Source organism: Stomoxys calcitrans, chromosome 1 (genome assembly GCF_963082655.1).
Source record: "Stomoxys calcitrans chromosome 1, idStoCalc2.1, whole genome shotgun sequence".
NCBI lineage: Eukaryota > Metazoa > Arthropoda > Insecta > Diptera > Muscidae > Stomoxys > Stomoxys calcitrans.
In genome coordinates this window covers 154508425-154524561 of record NC_081552.1, presented here as the reverse complement: position 1 = coordinate 154524561, position 16137 = coordinate 154508425, and the positions used below count along the sequence as shown (strand labels likewise).

Below are 16137 nucleotides of genomic sequence, written 5' to 3'. Positions count from 1 at the left end.
TTGGAAATCATAATAAAACACCTCATGCAAAATTTCAGTCAAATTGGATAGGAATTGCTCCCTCTAGAGGCTCAAGAAGTCAAGACCCCAGATCGGTTTATATGACAGCTATATCAGGTTATTAACTGATTTCAACCATACATAGCACAGTTGTTGGAAATCATAACAAAACACCTCATCCTAAATTTCAGCCAAATCGGATTAGAATTGCGCCCTCTAGTAGCTCAAGAAGTCAAGATCCCAGATTGGTTTATATGGCAGCTATATCGAAACATGGACAGATTTGGCCCATTTATAATCCCAACCGACCTACCCTAATAAAAAGTATTTGTGCAAAATCTCAATGACCCAAAAACCAACATATTACAACAATATATCCATACATAGAAAAAAATAACTCTTAGAAAAAACCAACTACCAAATTTGTATGTGAAACTTTAAATTCTCAATGAATTTTGTTGAAGTACTTTAGTATGTCTCTACAAGAGACTTGACAGACAAAATTATTGAAATTTTGTTGATTTTCAACAAATTCTTAAATTGAGGTAGTTTTAAAAATAGGCGTACTACCATGTAGCGCATAAAACTCCCATGCCATTCATGACTTGAAACCCCAGGTTAGAGTCTGCCGGTCGGTCATAAGAAAAATTTTACTTGTTTTTATTAAACTTATTTTAGAAAATACGGAATAAAAATATATCAAATTCGTATTCAGAAAAAACTTTCTTAGAGTGGTTTTTACTTTTTTTATTTTAATTAATTGAAACACTTATTACTGTGCAGCAGTACTTATTGATTTATGTCATCATAAAGAAGATGATGTCGGCTAGAGGATGCAATTTGGCCAGAGCATGAAATTGGGCTAGGGGATGAAATTTGTCAAGTTCTTTGAATGACTAGCTAGAGTTACTCCCCTACGGAAAAAAGACACTACCGGTCAAAGTTGTTCTGATTATCGTCCAATCTCCATTCTTCCAGCATTATCGAAGGCATTTGAAATAATAATAAGGGATCAACTTGTGGATCATCTTAATCGTTTTTCATTGATTGACCCTTGTCAATCGGGTTTTAGAAAACACCACAGTACCACATCCCTTATGGTCACACTTACTGATGAGATCAGGCGTGCTGTTGATAAAGGCAATCCCTGTATTCTTGCCGCACTTGACCTCAGCAAAGCTTTCGATTCTGTTGACCATAACATTCTTTTTTTAAAACTCTTTAACAACTTCAATTTGTCGCACACCTCTTGTAGACTTCTTATGTCATTTTTGTCAAATCGCTCGCAGTATGTAGTTTGCAATGATCGTGTTTGTAATGTTAATTCTATTTCTACTGGTGTACCCCAAGGTTCTGTCTTGGGACCTGCTTTGTTTATGCTCTATGTTAATGACCAGGATTCACTAATAGAAGGTTAGGTCACATGCAAAACACAAAGTGGATAGGCCCCATAAACATCATTAAGGATGTCAAATCTGACGATTGAAAATGTCATCATATAGGAGAAAACGTAAACAAAGAATGAATGTAAAAAGAGAACAAGTTGACATCCTCAATGCCAAGTACTGCCAAATATTAAAAAAAAAGTATATCGGCTGATCGCTTGGCTTAACCTTATTCAGTGAATCCTGGTTAATGACGTTCGTTCTTGTGTTCAACATGTAGATTTAGCAATATATGCCGATGATTTTCAGTTGTTAAATACAGCTGACACCGGTACGTTAGAAAGTTGCATCTCGAACCTTGATGAAGATATTGGACGAGTTTGTCAATGGGCTCGGTCAAATAACTCAACAATTAACATTGGTAAAACAAAATGCGTGGTATTCAATAGCTCACGTCATCACTACTATCCTCAAAATATTATTGTTCAAAACAATGTTGTCACATGGACTGATACTATGACCGCATTGGGCTTTGTAATTGATTCGGATATTGTATTCTCCTTGCACATTGCACAAATCTGCTCCAAATTAAACTTTATACTTAAAAAGCTCTACAATTTGAATGTTATATGCTGGCTCATTCGTTGCTGATGCCTCATATATTGTATGGTGCTGAGGTATATTCCGGATCCAATAGGACTAATCTGCTTAGGCTTCAGAAGTGTTTCCACAGCATACTACGGTTTGTTTACGGTCGTCGTTGTAGACGAGACTATGAATACTTTGCGAAACAATTACTTGGATGTTCTTTTGAGCACTTTATCAATATTAGATGCCTCTGCTTTTTCTTCAATATCCGTAAGTACCGTGAACCCAGTTACCTTCTTCCTTACTTTCAATTCTTGCATTCGACCCGGAACTCTCAAATTCGTATTGAAAGTTTCAATCACGTTGTATTTGAAAGATCATTTGTAATTCGCTTGTCTAGGCTATGGAATACTCTTCCTTCTAGTCTTAAAAACATCTCAGTATGTCAACAAACTTTTAAGTCTAAGCTAATCCAACATTTCTTATAGGCAACTCAATTGAATTAATTTTCATCACTGATAATATCTCACATTTGCTGCTTTTTCTTGGTGTTTGAACGGATAATTGTGCATTAGACTATGTTACTAATTTTTTTTTTTTTTAACAATTTTTTTTACATTCAATAAATTTGTTAGCTATTTATTTTAGTGATAGTATTATATTAGATTTTAGTATTGATTTTTGTGTTATAAAAACCTGAAAGTGTTCCAATCTATCAATGTAAAGCCCGGGTGGGCGATGTTTGATTAATAAAAATGAATGAAATATAAAGGGTGATTTTTTTGAGGTTAGGATTTTCATGCATTAGTATTTGACAGATCACGTGGGATTTCAGACATGGTGTCAAATAGAAAGATGCACAGTATACTTTGACATTTCATCAAGAATAGACTTACTAACGAGCAACGCTTGCAAATCATTGAATTTTATTACCAAAATCAGTGTTCGGTTCGGAAGTCATATCGAAACGGATATAAATTGCGCCCTCTAGAAGTCAAGACACAAGATTGGTTTACATGGTAGCTATATCGAAAAATGGACCGATATGGCCCATTTTCAATCCCAAGCGACCTAAGCTAATAAAAGTTATTTGTGCAAAATTTCCAGCTCCTGGCTCATTGGGCTAGAACAGACGTCTCAGTCATTGTGTCCGTCATGACCGGTCACTGTCTAATCGGAAAACATGCTGACAGACTGAAGGTTGGTAGCAACGACTTTTGCAGAAATTGTGAGGACATCGAAGAAGAAGAGACTATAGAACACCTTCTGTGTGTGTGTCCCGCACTAGCAGTTAGAAGGAGTATCACTTTAGGTTCTCATTTCTTTGAGAACCTGTCTGATTTAGCGGATGTGAACATTCGCAAGTTATTGGACTTTTTAAAGCGATTTGTATGGTTCAACGGTAGAAACTAGAAGGCATCTTCGTTCTTCTGCTCCTGTGGTATCACAATGGACGAAAACATCTAAGTGAGCCTGACTTAAACCTAACCTAAACTTTTATGTCACCCTTTTACACAAAGAAAATTTTATTTGAGCTGCGTAGCTGAAGGCGATATTTGCGGTTACTGTAACGGTGACGAAAACTTCGTTAAAGATATGCCAATGTTTTCGTTATGGTAATGAAAATTTCGCCAGAGGTGCAAGCTGCCCTTAAAAGTAAACATTTTTTCCCCGAATACATAATATATACCTTTTACAATTACAAATTTACCCAAATCGTCAGTCCTATCAAGTGGCCTGCTATGCTGTTGTGGGAATTATGCACATAACTCCAGCCGCATGCATAGTGAGTAGAACCACAATGGAATGTGGACCGCCACATATCCGCTTGCGAAAATTGCAATACAATCTGCATAGTTTTGTAAGGGGTTAATGGTGTAAACATGGTAGCGCATACAAATGAACATACCATACGTACATATATACATATGTGGTTGGTATGCACATGTTACTGTCCGGGAGCGCATACTCCGTGAGAAGTTGTTTCCGGAGCAATGTGGAAAAGCACGTTGTTTGCAAACGTAAATAACAACCACCCACTCTCGCGTTGGAGCATGAGGTCGGCTGGCTGGCAAACAAGCACTGATAGCACACCATTCGTATATCCATCCCCTGTAATCGTTTGCCGTAGTTGGGACTCCCTTCATGGCCTCCAGAGACCATTGCATGAGGATGAAGTGATTAAATGCGGTACAACAACCCCATGACGACCAAGTTGGCAGGCATGTTTTCTGTTATTGTCTGTAATTGCCGGTTGGTTGTTTATGTTTTCGTTTCTGTGCTGCCGCTACTGCCGATGCGAACGTCTGACTGCCTCTCCAACAAAATGTGGCATGGTAGCAACAACCCCTAAAGTCTCGCCTCATTGTGGCACTTTCCTTGTGACACGTACATCTTCCTCTTCAGTTGTCATTTTGATTCTAATCGGTCCGGTGGGGGTGTGTGCGCGGGTATGTGTATGTTGTGTGATTTCATAGAAGGAATTTAAGAATTTCTCAAAGAATTTGATTTTCTTGCCGAGAAAAAAGATTAATTTGATTTAAAAGATTCCGCATTTCAATCGCATCGTTTGGCCAGAGTGCATTGCACTAAGGATCCATTGCTGGGGAGAATCGCGTGTGTTTAATCCCCGAACTTACGGTCAATGTACTTTTACAACCTCTCCAACAACTGTGATTAACGGAGGCGCCCACTTCCAATTACGGGGACCAAGGGAATATGTGCAAAATCAACCAATATTAGAAGAAGTGTTTTTGAAGAAGGTTATTCTAAATCGGCATTATTCGGGAATAATTTTTTGCAAAAAAAAAAAAAAAATCAAACGACATTTTAAACAATAGATTGTATGTTGTAAATTGATTCAATTGCAAATACCAGCAAAAAAGGAAATAAATGAAAAAAGGATACACGAGACCACTGCAGTTTGGATTCTGCGCATTGCTGCACATTATTTATGCTTCAGGATAACAATTGTCAAATATACCGGTAATTATTTCTCTCTGTGTGTTTTGATTTTGAGAATCGTAACAGAAGGATGGATGTAAACAAACAGCACAAGGTGCATTGGCAAACCGCAAGCACAAGATTATCAGTCTCTTGTCTTCCAATGTCTTGATTACCATCGCCCCTTCTAAATTGTATACTTCTACTCGCACCATTCCTATAAATTTCCTGTCCTGGCATTTGTGGAGCGCGAAAATTGCATAGGCCCACGATTGTGGTTTGATGGTTGAGTTGACTTTTCTTCGTCAAAGTGAAATTTGAGACAACTAATCTTTGTAATACATGTGAAGTTAAACAAGTAAAAGCGTGCTAAGTTCGGCCGGGCCGAATCTTATATACCCTCCACCGTGGATCGCGTGTGTCGAGTTATTTTCCCGGCATCTCTTCTTAGGCAAAAAAAGATATAAGAAAAGATTTGCTGTGCTATTAGAGCGATATCAAGATATGGTTCGGTTTGAACCACAATTAAATTCTATATAGGAGACCTGTGTAAAATGTCAGCCAATTCGAATATGAATTTGGGGACCCAAGAAGTAAAATAGAGAGATTGATTTATATGGTTGTCTTCCAATGCGTCAATTGAAGCGAACGTGTCTGTATAGACATGAGCTTTAACATAGGCCTACAAAAAATTTCTAGGCCGCCAATTTACCGGTCTCGAACGTCAAATAAAATGTTCAGCGAACTCGCCTCTCAAAAAGTCGATTGTTAGGTTAGGTATAAAAGGCAGTCTGCCATCAGACTCACTTAGACGTTTTCTTCCATTGTGATACCACAGGAACAGAAGAAGGAAGATGCCTTCAAGTTCCTACCGTTGAACCATCCAGATCGCTTTAAAAAGACCAACAACTTGCGAATGTTCACATTCACTAAATCAGACAGGTTCTCAAAGAAATGAGAACCTAAAGTGGCACTCCATCTGACTGCCAGTGCGTAAAGGGTGTTCTATCCGATTAGACAGTGACCTGTCATGGCGGACACAATGACTGAGACGTCTGTTCTATGACAGCAAAGCAGTAGACCACTTCAAGTCTAGATTAGGCTACATAGTTTTGGAATGCTCTTTGTGACTATCTATCATTCGTTATCCTGGTCCCGAAAACTTAGCTTGCATGTCGCTAGAGGCATACCCACAGATTTCAGTATCTCTGGAATATGTAGGGTAGTTTCTAGTGTCGCAAAATCGTCCGCTTTGGAACTCCCTGGGATATCTCTGTGGCCCGGCACCCAGAACAGGTGAATTTTAAACTGTTCAGCCATGTCGTTGAGAGATCTGCGGCAGTCGAGGGCGGTTTTTGTGTTCAGAAATACGTTCTTCAGGAATTTAATGACTACCTGGCTGTCTGAGAAGATATTTATGGCAATCGTCCTAATGACATTATATCTTTGCCATTCCACCACTTCCTTAACTGTAAGGATTTCCGCTTGATGCACACTGCAGTGGTCGGGTAACCTTTTCGATATGACCAGTTCTAGATCTTTAGAGTACACACCAAAGCCCACCTGGTCGTCTAGTTTGGAACCATCCGTATAGAAGTCTATGTAACTTCTGTTACGAGGGATATCGTAGTTCCAATCAGTTCTATCAGTGGAACAGTACTTTTTATCAAAAAGCTACTCAGGTAGGGTGTAACCCCCACTGCCTGGAACATCGGACATTGTATGAAAGATAACAGCGTCCGTAGCCGCCACATGACCAAAGAGAATGCTCCCTTACCTCACGCCAGTGGTCGCAGCAATTTGTCTAGCCACAACGTCCAGAGGCATTAGATGTAGCATTAAATTCAGTGCATCAGATGGTGTCGTCCTCAGTGCGGCTGTGATGCCCAAACAAGCTCTCCTTTGGATCCGGTTAAGTATTGAGCGGTAGGTAGATTTTTGAAGCGCCGTCCACCAGACCGCAACACCATATAGCATTATAGGTCTGACAACTGCAGTATATGCCCCAACTTTTGCCAATGGCTCTCTTGCAGGTGTATAGGGCAAGAGTTGTTTTTCTTACCCTTTCCAAAATGTTGGATTTGCAGTTCAATTTCCTGTCCAGCAAAACACCTCCTCCCAAGGAGACAGGTGCCACTGTAGGCAACTTGTATCTCCTGCTGAAAATAACTGCTTCTGTCTTGCACGGATTTAAACCTAGATCACTTTCGGTGCAAATCCGTTGTTACGTGTGCTGTGTGTCATGTGGTACCGTCTTGTTGAAACCACATGTCATGCAAGTCAAGCTCTTGCATTTTGGGTAAACAAATTAGATATCATCTTATGGTAACGCTCACCTTTTACAGTGTCGTTACGATTCACATCATTTATGAAGAAGTACAGGCCAATGATGTCATCAGCCCATAAACCGCATCAAACTGTTACTTTTTCTGAATGCAGTGGTAGCTCTTGCTATGCTTCTGGCTGATCTTCACTTCAAAATAGACAATTCTGCTCATTTACATACCCATTGAGCCAAAAATAAGCTTCGTCGTAAAATGGAAGAAGCGCGCGTGAACTTTCTCAACAGAGCACGCATTTTGATAATAAAATTTACTAATTTGTCAGAGTTGTTCATTTGTATAGACCAACCTGAAGATGTTTGACAGCTCACGCATGTTCCGTGTTTCGTTTATTTGTTGAACTATCTAAGCGATATTTGGCGAACAAAAGGACATTTGAAGGGCAAAAATCTACTTTTCACTCACTACTGGCAAAAATTGAAGCTTCTAGGGAGTCAAGAAGCTACATATGTGCAAATCCGAACTTATCTCGTGGTTTTGACAGACATAGCTACACTCCAGTTAACAGATATGTTGGGTAAGTGTATCAGTAGTCGGCAGTTTAAGGATTTTGCCTTTTTCAATCCAGCCTCCTTCGGGGTAAAATGTTGTAAAAAAATGTAAATGTCCCAACACTTCATCATGAGATTTCTCAGATAAAACCAAAAAGGGATCCCACAACAAATAATTAATTTGGACTTTTAATTTAAGACAACACACCAGAATATATAATTTGTAAAGAAAATTACTGATGCACTTATGCAGGTTTTACTTTTTTATTTCACATACATAAATAATAAGGAAAAACAAAAAAGTATCATAAGTTCGACCGAGAAAAAAATTGGTTATCCGCAACCATAGATAGGTATATGTTGTTTGGCTAAAAATCTGCTTACTTAGTTGACTATGTACCATGTATTAAAAAAAATGTGTTTGTTTTCCGGGCATGAAATAGGCTACGGCATTGAAAATCCGAGAGCCTATGATTAAACGGAATTTTTTCTCTTGCCCTTCTTTTGTCATGAAGAAGATTCACAAACGAAAACAACTTCAGAAAGAGAACAATTTTAGGGCGGATTTAGTTTCACTTCAAACCCAAAACAAACTTCTTCAAGTTCCTTAAATTTATTATACTACAACAAACACACCATCATCCTAATTTATAAATACTACAATACAACACTACCCATCATCTTTCATTCAAACACTTGTATATGACGACGACGCTGAGTTTTGAACTCGCACAAACACTACTGGGCGCAACGACTATTCACCATCAATATTGAAGGTAGTTCTTTACACATTCAGCCAAACCCCGTCAAACAAAATTCGTTGCAAAACAAACACATGGTATGACAAAGTGTTGTTGCCATTACTCACCACTCTCTTGTGTTCTATTTATATCTACTTGAGCACAAGTGTAGTGATGCCATCTAGTTTATATAAGCTTCTATGTTCTGGGATTTTTATATGACTGGCAATGCTATGGAATGAATCAATTAATTGATTGAATGTGGAAAACACATTAATAAATTCCTCAAAACATAAGTATTCTATTGTTTATATTAACCAAAATTCATTAATTAGGTGTGGTTTGTAAGGGAGAATGTGGAGGCGGACACAGTCGAATATGCTATCTATCAAATTATTTCAATATTTGCTGTGTTTTATGTAGTCCTATCCAGTGCAAGTGTGATTTTCTGAATATAATAACAGTGCAAAGTTGTACTGGTAAGTTATCGATATCATGCAATAACAGATAATAAGAATCGTTTAATCGCGATTTGCACTTCATAGTACTAAAGTAAAACACATCGATTATTTATTAAATACTGCGCACAGTGGATCCAAATCAAAAACCATGCACTCAGAGAAATTCGATAGTGAAAACATCAAAAATGTTTGCTGTGACAGCAGAAACTCTGCTGAAAATGGGAAAGCATTGATTTTTTGCTGAAACTGCAAATATTTTCTCCTGTTTCAAATGGTAAAAATTAAAAAAAAAAACCCAAAATGTCATTAATGTTTATAATACATCTTATCTTTAAATTTTACAAGCATATAACATAAAATTGTTTCAAATTTTTACTCAATTTTATAATTTTTGAACGAATTGAAATAGCAGCAGACAAAATAACTATTAATATTATATTAATGATGTTAAACAAAGTTTAATACATAGCAAATTCATCAATTGTTGTTAAAAAACCACAATCAATCAAAAGTTTAAAATGTTTAATTTAATATTAGCAGACAGTGCTTGCTGATATCAGCAGACTAAATTCTCTGGGTGTAAACATTGGGTTGCCCAAAAAGTAATTGCGGATTTTTTAAAAGAAAGTAAATGCATTTTTAATAAAACTTAGAATGAACTTTAATCAAATATACTTTTTTTACACTTTTTTTCTAAAGCAAGCTAAAAGTAACAGCTGATAACTGACAGAAGAAAGAATGCAATTACAGAGTCACAAGCTGTGAAAAAATTTGTCAACGCCGACTATATGAAAAATCCGCAATTACTTTTTGGGCAACCCAATATAAATCTGTAACATACAAACGACTAACGTTATTCTTTTAATCCCTTTGTAATTGCTTAGGTGTTTTCCTTTAAGCGCAAAATTATAAATCTGTATTGGTTCTAGTCTCTAACCCAAGGGCGATGTAAGCTGGTCATCTCTGCACCACAGATATTTGTTAGTAGAAACAGCAAAAATTTTTGCTGTAGCAACAGAAAATCGGTAATTATACTAACCACCATAGGATGGGGATATAGTAATCTAGTCATTCCGTTTGTAACACCTCGAAATATTCGTCCAAGACCTCATAAAGTATATATATTTTTGATCGTTTTGACGTTCTGAGTCGATCTATCCATGTCCGTCCATCCGTCTGTCGAAATCACGATAGCAGTTGAATGCGTAAAGCTAGCCGTTTGAAATTTTGCACAGATATTATATATTGAGGTCTTTGAGGATTGCAAAAGGCCATATTGGTTCAGATTTAGATATAGCTCCCATATAAACCGATCTCACGATTTGACTTCTTGAGCCCTTACAAGCCGCAATTTATGTCCGATTTGGCTGAAACTTTGCGTGTAGTGTTCTATTACGATTTTCAACAGCTGTGTCAAGTACGGTCCAAATCGGTCTATAACCTGTAATAGCTCTCATATAAACCGATCTCCCGATTTGACTTCCTAGCCCCCTACCAGCCACAATTTTTGTCCGATCTGGCTGAAAATTTCCACGTAGTAATCTGTTATGACTTTAAACAACGGTACGGTCGAAATAGGTCTATAACCCGATGTATTGTAGCTCCCATATATACCGATCTTAAGCCCCTGGTAGCCCCATCTGATTTGGCTGAAGTTTTGCAGATAGTGTTCTGTTATGACTTCCAACAACTGAGCCTAGTACGGTCCAAATAGGTCTATAACCTGATATAGCTTCCATACAAACCAATCTCCCGGTTTGACTTCTTGAGCCCTTACAAGCCCCAATTTTTGTTCGATTTGCATGCGGTATTCCGTTATGACTTCCAACAACTATGTCAAGTAGGGTCCTAATCAGTCTATAACCTGATATTGCTCCCGTGTAAACCGGTCTCTCGATCATCCTTATTCGGTTCCTAGAAGCTTAAGTTTTTGCTGGTTTGACAAAAGCTTGGTATGCAGAATAAAATTATGCCCTTCAACTAAATTTATTTTGTATACATTTTTAGCAGAATCTATGGTGGTTGGTTCCCCAGATTCGGCCCGGGCGAACTTATCACGCTCGTACTTGTTATTACTTAATCTGAAATCATTTTTTCTGTGTTCAGATGGCAAAAAAGTAGCCTCAAAATTGCATTAATACCTACTTAAAAAATGTATATGTCATCTTAGCTATTATCTTTTTGGCAACAATGAACTGCTGTGCAAGCAGGCAAGATCTTCGTGTGCCAATGTGCTCAGGCGCGAAAAATTTTTTTAGGAACAGCGTCTGCGTACTAAGGTTCTTGCTTCTATACGAGGAAGTAAGAACTTTTGGTCGTTCGTAAAAAGAGTAAAGAGTAGTTCTTCATCTAGTCCAACTCTTGTTAAGAACGATCAAACGTTCACTGACAATTGTCAATAAGCACTAAATCCTTTCCTAGGTCGTGCTATTTAACGCCTTTAGCCTATTTTTGTTTGGCTGTTTTAAAGCTCATTTTAGGGCATGACATAATTATCAGGTAGTGTAACGAAACAGCTGAGTAAAATTTTTCTCGCGAAATGCACTATCTGTCAACGAGTTTTTGTTGTATGTTTGTATTATAGTTAAGAACTATAACACACAAACAACGAAAAATGGCAACGGAAAAGGGCAACTGCCACAACTTGTAAATGAATATATCTTGTGTTAGGGCATGATATAATTACCAGGTAGTGTATCATAGTTGCACTAATCACTGATTTTGACAGATAGTGCACTCAATATTTTGTTGTTGGGCAACTGCCATTACCTGTAAATGAATATATATTGTGTTAGGGATCCTAAGTTGGGACGAAACGTCGACTTTTAGACTATTCGACTTTTATCAAAACAGTAAAAGTCGACTTTTCGACTTATTGTTCCAAAAAGGTGACGTTATCAAAGTCGACTTTTGCAAAAAGTAGACATTCGACTCTTTGTCAAAAATTTCCAAAAATGTTTAATAATTTTCTATTTTTTATGAGTCTTCGTAGACTTTTGCCATGCAGATATAATCATTTCTTTGCATTTTCATAAAGGGGAGCTAAAAGGAGGCATTTAAAATGCAAAATTGGCGCATTTTTATATCTAAACCACCCCGCTATCTTAAAGCCAATATGGCTTATAACAAAGGTTTCCACATTCCCGTTTACTTTCCGCTTATTTGTAGTTGAATTAAAGCTTGAAGTGGTCTTATTACCTAGACAACTTTCAACTAGTGTTACTCTGAATGTTAATACCCAAGTAGAACATCTCATTTTAATTTTAATATAAGTAAAGAACTTTTATTTTTTATCACTTCCTCTATAAAAACCCAAAAGAAAAAAAATTATCTCTTTTCTCTCCGATTTTATGTATCAGGCATAAAAAAAGACAATTTTTCAAAAATTAAATTAAACAAGAAAACAAGCCGCCTTCACCAAATCGCAGTCTATCTATTCTAAATTCCATCTAGATTTCGCTAAATTCGGCGCAAAAATCCCTATTTGTGAAATGTACTCTTATATGGGAGCTACTATAAAATATTGCCTCTACTCCTTAGTAGAATGTTCATGGGCAAAATTTGCAATTTGCAATTTTACTATAAAATATTGCTCGATTCGTCCATGGATTGGAATATACTTTTACCTTCCGAGAAAATGTCGCTTGCTAAATTTTAGACAAATATCTCTGTACAGCTTTCATTTCGACTATTCGACTTTAAAATCGATTATTCGACTTTTTAATCATTGAAAGTCGACTTCGCCTTTTTTACACAAAAAGTCGATTAATCAATTAGTCGAAAGTCGACTTTGGAATCCCGACCTCATATCTATACAGACAAGCTCGCTCCAATTGATCCATTCGAAGACATGGCTGATAAATGTGGTTGTCAAATAATATTAAGAACAAATTAAATAGGTACTTTTTGTAGCCAAAAGGTACCAATTATTCACTCCACTCGGTCATAATTCATCTCATAACTTAAACAAATGCAGTTCAAATCTCATGTCAATGGGTGCAGTCTGATTCAAGTTTTTAGTTCAACGATTTCAATATAGTTATAAGTTGAATTAGTTCCTCCTACCAATGTATAGGTATTTTTTATAAAGGCTTACATTTTAACCGATTCCTTAATGTGCGTTATGTGTTTACGAAGGGTCATTCATTCGATTTCGATGGATATGTTGAGTATGGTTCACAGAGGTTCAAAACTAACTCCCTAATTTTGTGTCAGTAAAAGGTTCATAATATCGAGGCATAAGGTTTCTATACAAAAGGTTGATCCGGCTAAACTTAATGCCATTTGACGCGTTATAAGGAATGGCAAATGCCGTTTCTGGAAGTTTTAATTTCATCACTGGAGCTGAATCTAATGCAGATTATAGAATTAGAACTCTTTCTTTTCTTCAGTCTTTGAATATATATAATGAAAAATGGCTATTCTTGAGGAAGTACCAATTGTCTTACGGGGATACCGTGGTACTTTTGAAAAAGTGCCAAAGTATCAAAATTATCATCCCTGTTGGAAGACAACATTTAAGCATTTATTCGTGAGATTCCGTCCGAAATGTTGGAAAGTGTATACCAAAATTTGATTAAGTGAATGGAGCATTTGAGGCGCAGTCACGGTCAACAATTGAAATAAATAAACTGCAAACATTAAATTATATGAACCGTACTATCGTTTTAAACCCCCTTAGGAACCCCCTTTTTTTTGAAAAACTTTCCTATAGCTCTTAAGAAATCACCCTTTATAACTTTGAAATGGATAAAAACACTCCCCATTTTTTTATGGAAAATTGTAATCGCTATTTTGTCCAAGACATTTTGCGGGACATCTTCAACATCCTTACCCTAATTTTCAGAAACACCAGTTCTCGGAGATGGGTAGTGCGATTTAAGCGAAATTTTGTGTGCTCTCATATAGTACCCTAAAAATAAAAATTTGGTATCCAAATTTCGGATGGGGTACCTAGGGGGGCCGCCCCACCCTAAAATCTACCAAACATATACTTAGACCAATCACGACAATATGGGACTCAAATGAAAGGTAATTATGATAAGAAAACTTATCTGATATCCAATTATCGGCCAAATGTTAGGGGGACCACCCCAATCCCCAAAACACCCTAAATCGGACATATTTACCGACCATGGCAATATGGGACTCAAATGAAAGGTATTTGCGAGTTGAATACGAATCAACTATCCAAATGTGGGACCACGTTTCTGGGGGTCCACCCCCTCCCCAAAACACCCTCCAAACAGGACTTATTTACTGACCATGGGAATATGGGACTTAAATAAAAGGTATTTTAGTGTAGAATTCGAATCTGATATCCAAATATGTGACCAAGTGTTTGGGGGCCGCCTCTCCCCAAAAACATCGCCTATGGGGGACAAATTTACGACCATACCAATATGGGGTACAAATGAGAGGTCTTTGGGAGTAAAGCACGAATCTGATTTCAATATTCGGGAAAAGTGTCTATGGGGCCACCCCACCCCCAAAACACCACCCAAATAGTAAGTATTTGCTGACGTTTGCAATATGAGACTCAAATAAGAGGGTTTTTAGAGTAGAACACGGCCACTCAGTGAGTTGGCCTATGAATTTCAAGGCCAACTCACTGAGTGGCCGCCCATCCCCCAAAACACCAAATTAAAGGTGTTTGGAAATTGACCACATATCTGATATCAACTTATATCAACAATTAGGGACCAATTGTCTAGGGGACGTCCCACCACCATAACAACCCCCAATAAGACGTATTTGCTCACTAAGACAATTTGGGTCTTAAAGAGAGTGGAACTAAATATTTGTAGTTTTTAACATATTTGCTGACTTTTGCAATAAGGATTTTAAATGAGATTAGAAAAGGAATTGTATATCCAATTTTAAGGCCAATGGCAATATGGGGTTCAAATAAATGGTATATAGATATATGGGAATAGAGCACGTTGCTGATATATTTTCCGGGATATTTCCCAAATCCCCAAAACACCCCTAGATCGGGCATATTTACCGACCATATCAATGTGGGGCTTAAATGAAAGGAATTGGGGCGTAGAGCAAGAATTGATACCCTCTTTCGGGACCAATTTTCTGGGGGTCTACCCTGACGTGGTTAAGGGTGCAAAACGAAATAAAACGCAAACAATTGACAAATTTATGAATATTTTAAATTTTGCTTCCTGACACGTCACTTATATTTTTACGAATGAATCAATTTTTTTCTGTACAATGAAAAGAAAATGACAAACACATGCCTACTCAATCTAACATATTTTTTTAAAACTCAAAAGTGTTATATAAACTAACAAAGAAAATGAAATCTTAACCTACTTTGTTAAAAAATAAATAATTTAAACGATTGAGAATAACAAATGTGGATACACCTCCCTAGTGAAAACAAAATTTATACTCCAGGAGCAAATGATACTTTCTTTCCGGATCGTAATTTCATTGTTGACGTGCCTTGTGAATTGCTTGAAGTATCCGGAACTTGAATTGGCTCTGATTCATTTAAGAGATAGGCGGGTTTGAGCCGGTCGATGGATATAACCTTTTCATCCTGGCCTCGTCTAATTTTGAATATCTTACTATTCCGCGAAATTACTTGAAATGGGCCTTCGTAGGGAGGTTGTAGAGGTTTTCGAACTGCATCATTTCTTACAAAAACATGTGAGCATTTCAGTAGATCCATGGGTACAAAAATTGTATGCTTCCCATGTCTTATTCCAGGAGTTGGTCTTATATTTTGCATATTATTATGAAATTCATTGATCCAATTGTCTGAATATTTGGAGTTGACGTCGATGCTGATGTTTTAAAACGTTCCGTTGGTAACTCAAAATTACCAAGAGGACTCTTGACGTGGCGATTAACCTTTGCCTTTTGACAGGATGTACAACATTTGGTCCAAACATGCAGGTCCTTAGATATTGATGGCCAAATAAAACGAGTTTTGATCATGCTTGTTGTTGCTCGGATGCCTGGATGAGATATTCCATGTAGTGATTCAAAAAGAGGCTTGCGAAAGTGTTTGGTTATATATGGTCGTATTGCTTTTGTTGACACATCATAATAAACTTCAACATTTGAGCCAGGGACAACCATTTTTTTCAAGACAAGAGATGTGTTAACTTTTAGTAATTTTTGTAATTCTGTCGGACTCTTGCGAACGAGCCAATTCGTTGTAATCC

At 37.2% G+C, this 16137-nt stretch overlaps 1 protein-coding gene across 1 annotated transcript in view; it reads left to right on the top strand.

The window, feature by feature from the left end:
• Window positions 1–4418: 4418 nt before the first annotated feature.
• Window positions 4419–16137, top strand: part of LOC106093074 (protein rhomboid) — a 311556-nt gene continuing 299837 nt past the window's right edge. The window contains exon 1 of the mRNA XM_059360099.1: window positions 4419–4958. The gene's annotated coding sequence lies outside the window, so the exon portion shown is untranslated. The remainder of the gene's footprint in view (window positions 4959–16137) is intronic.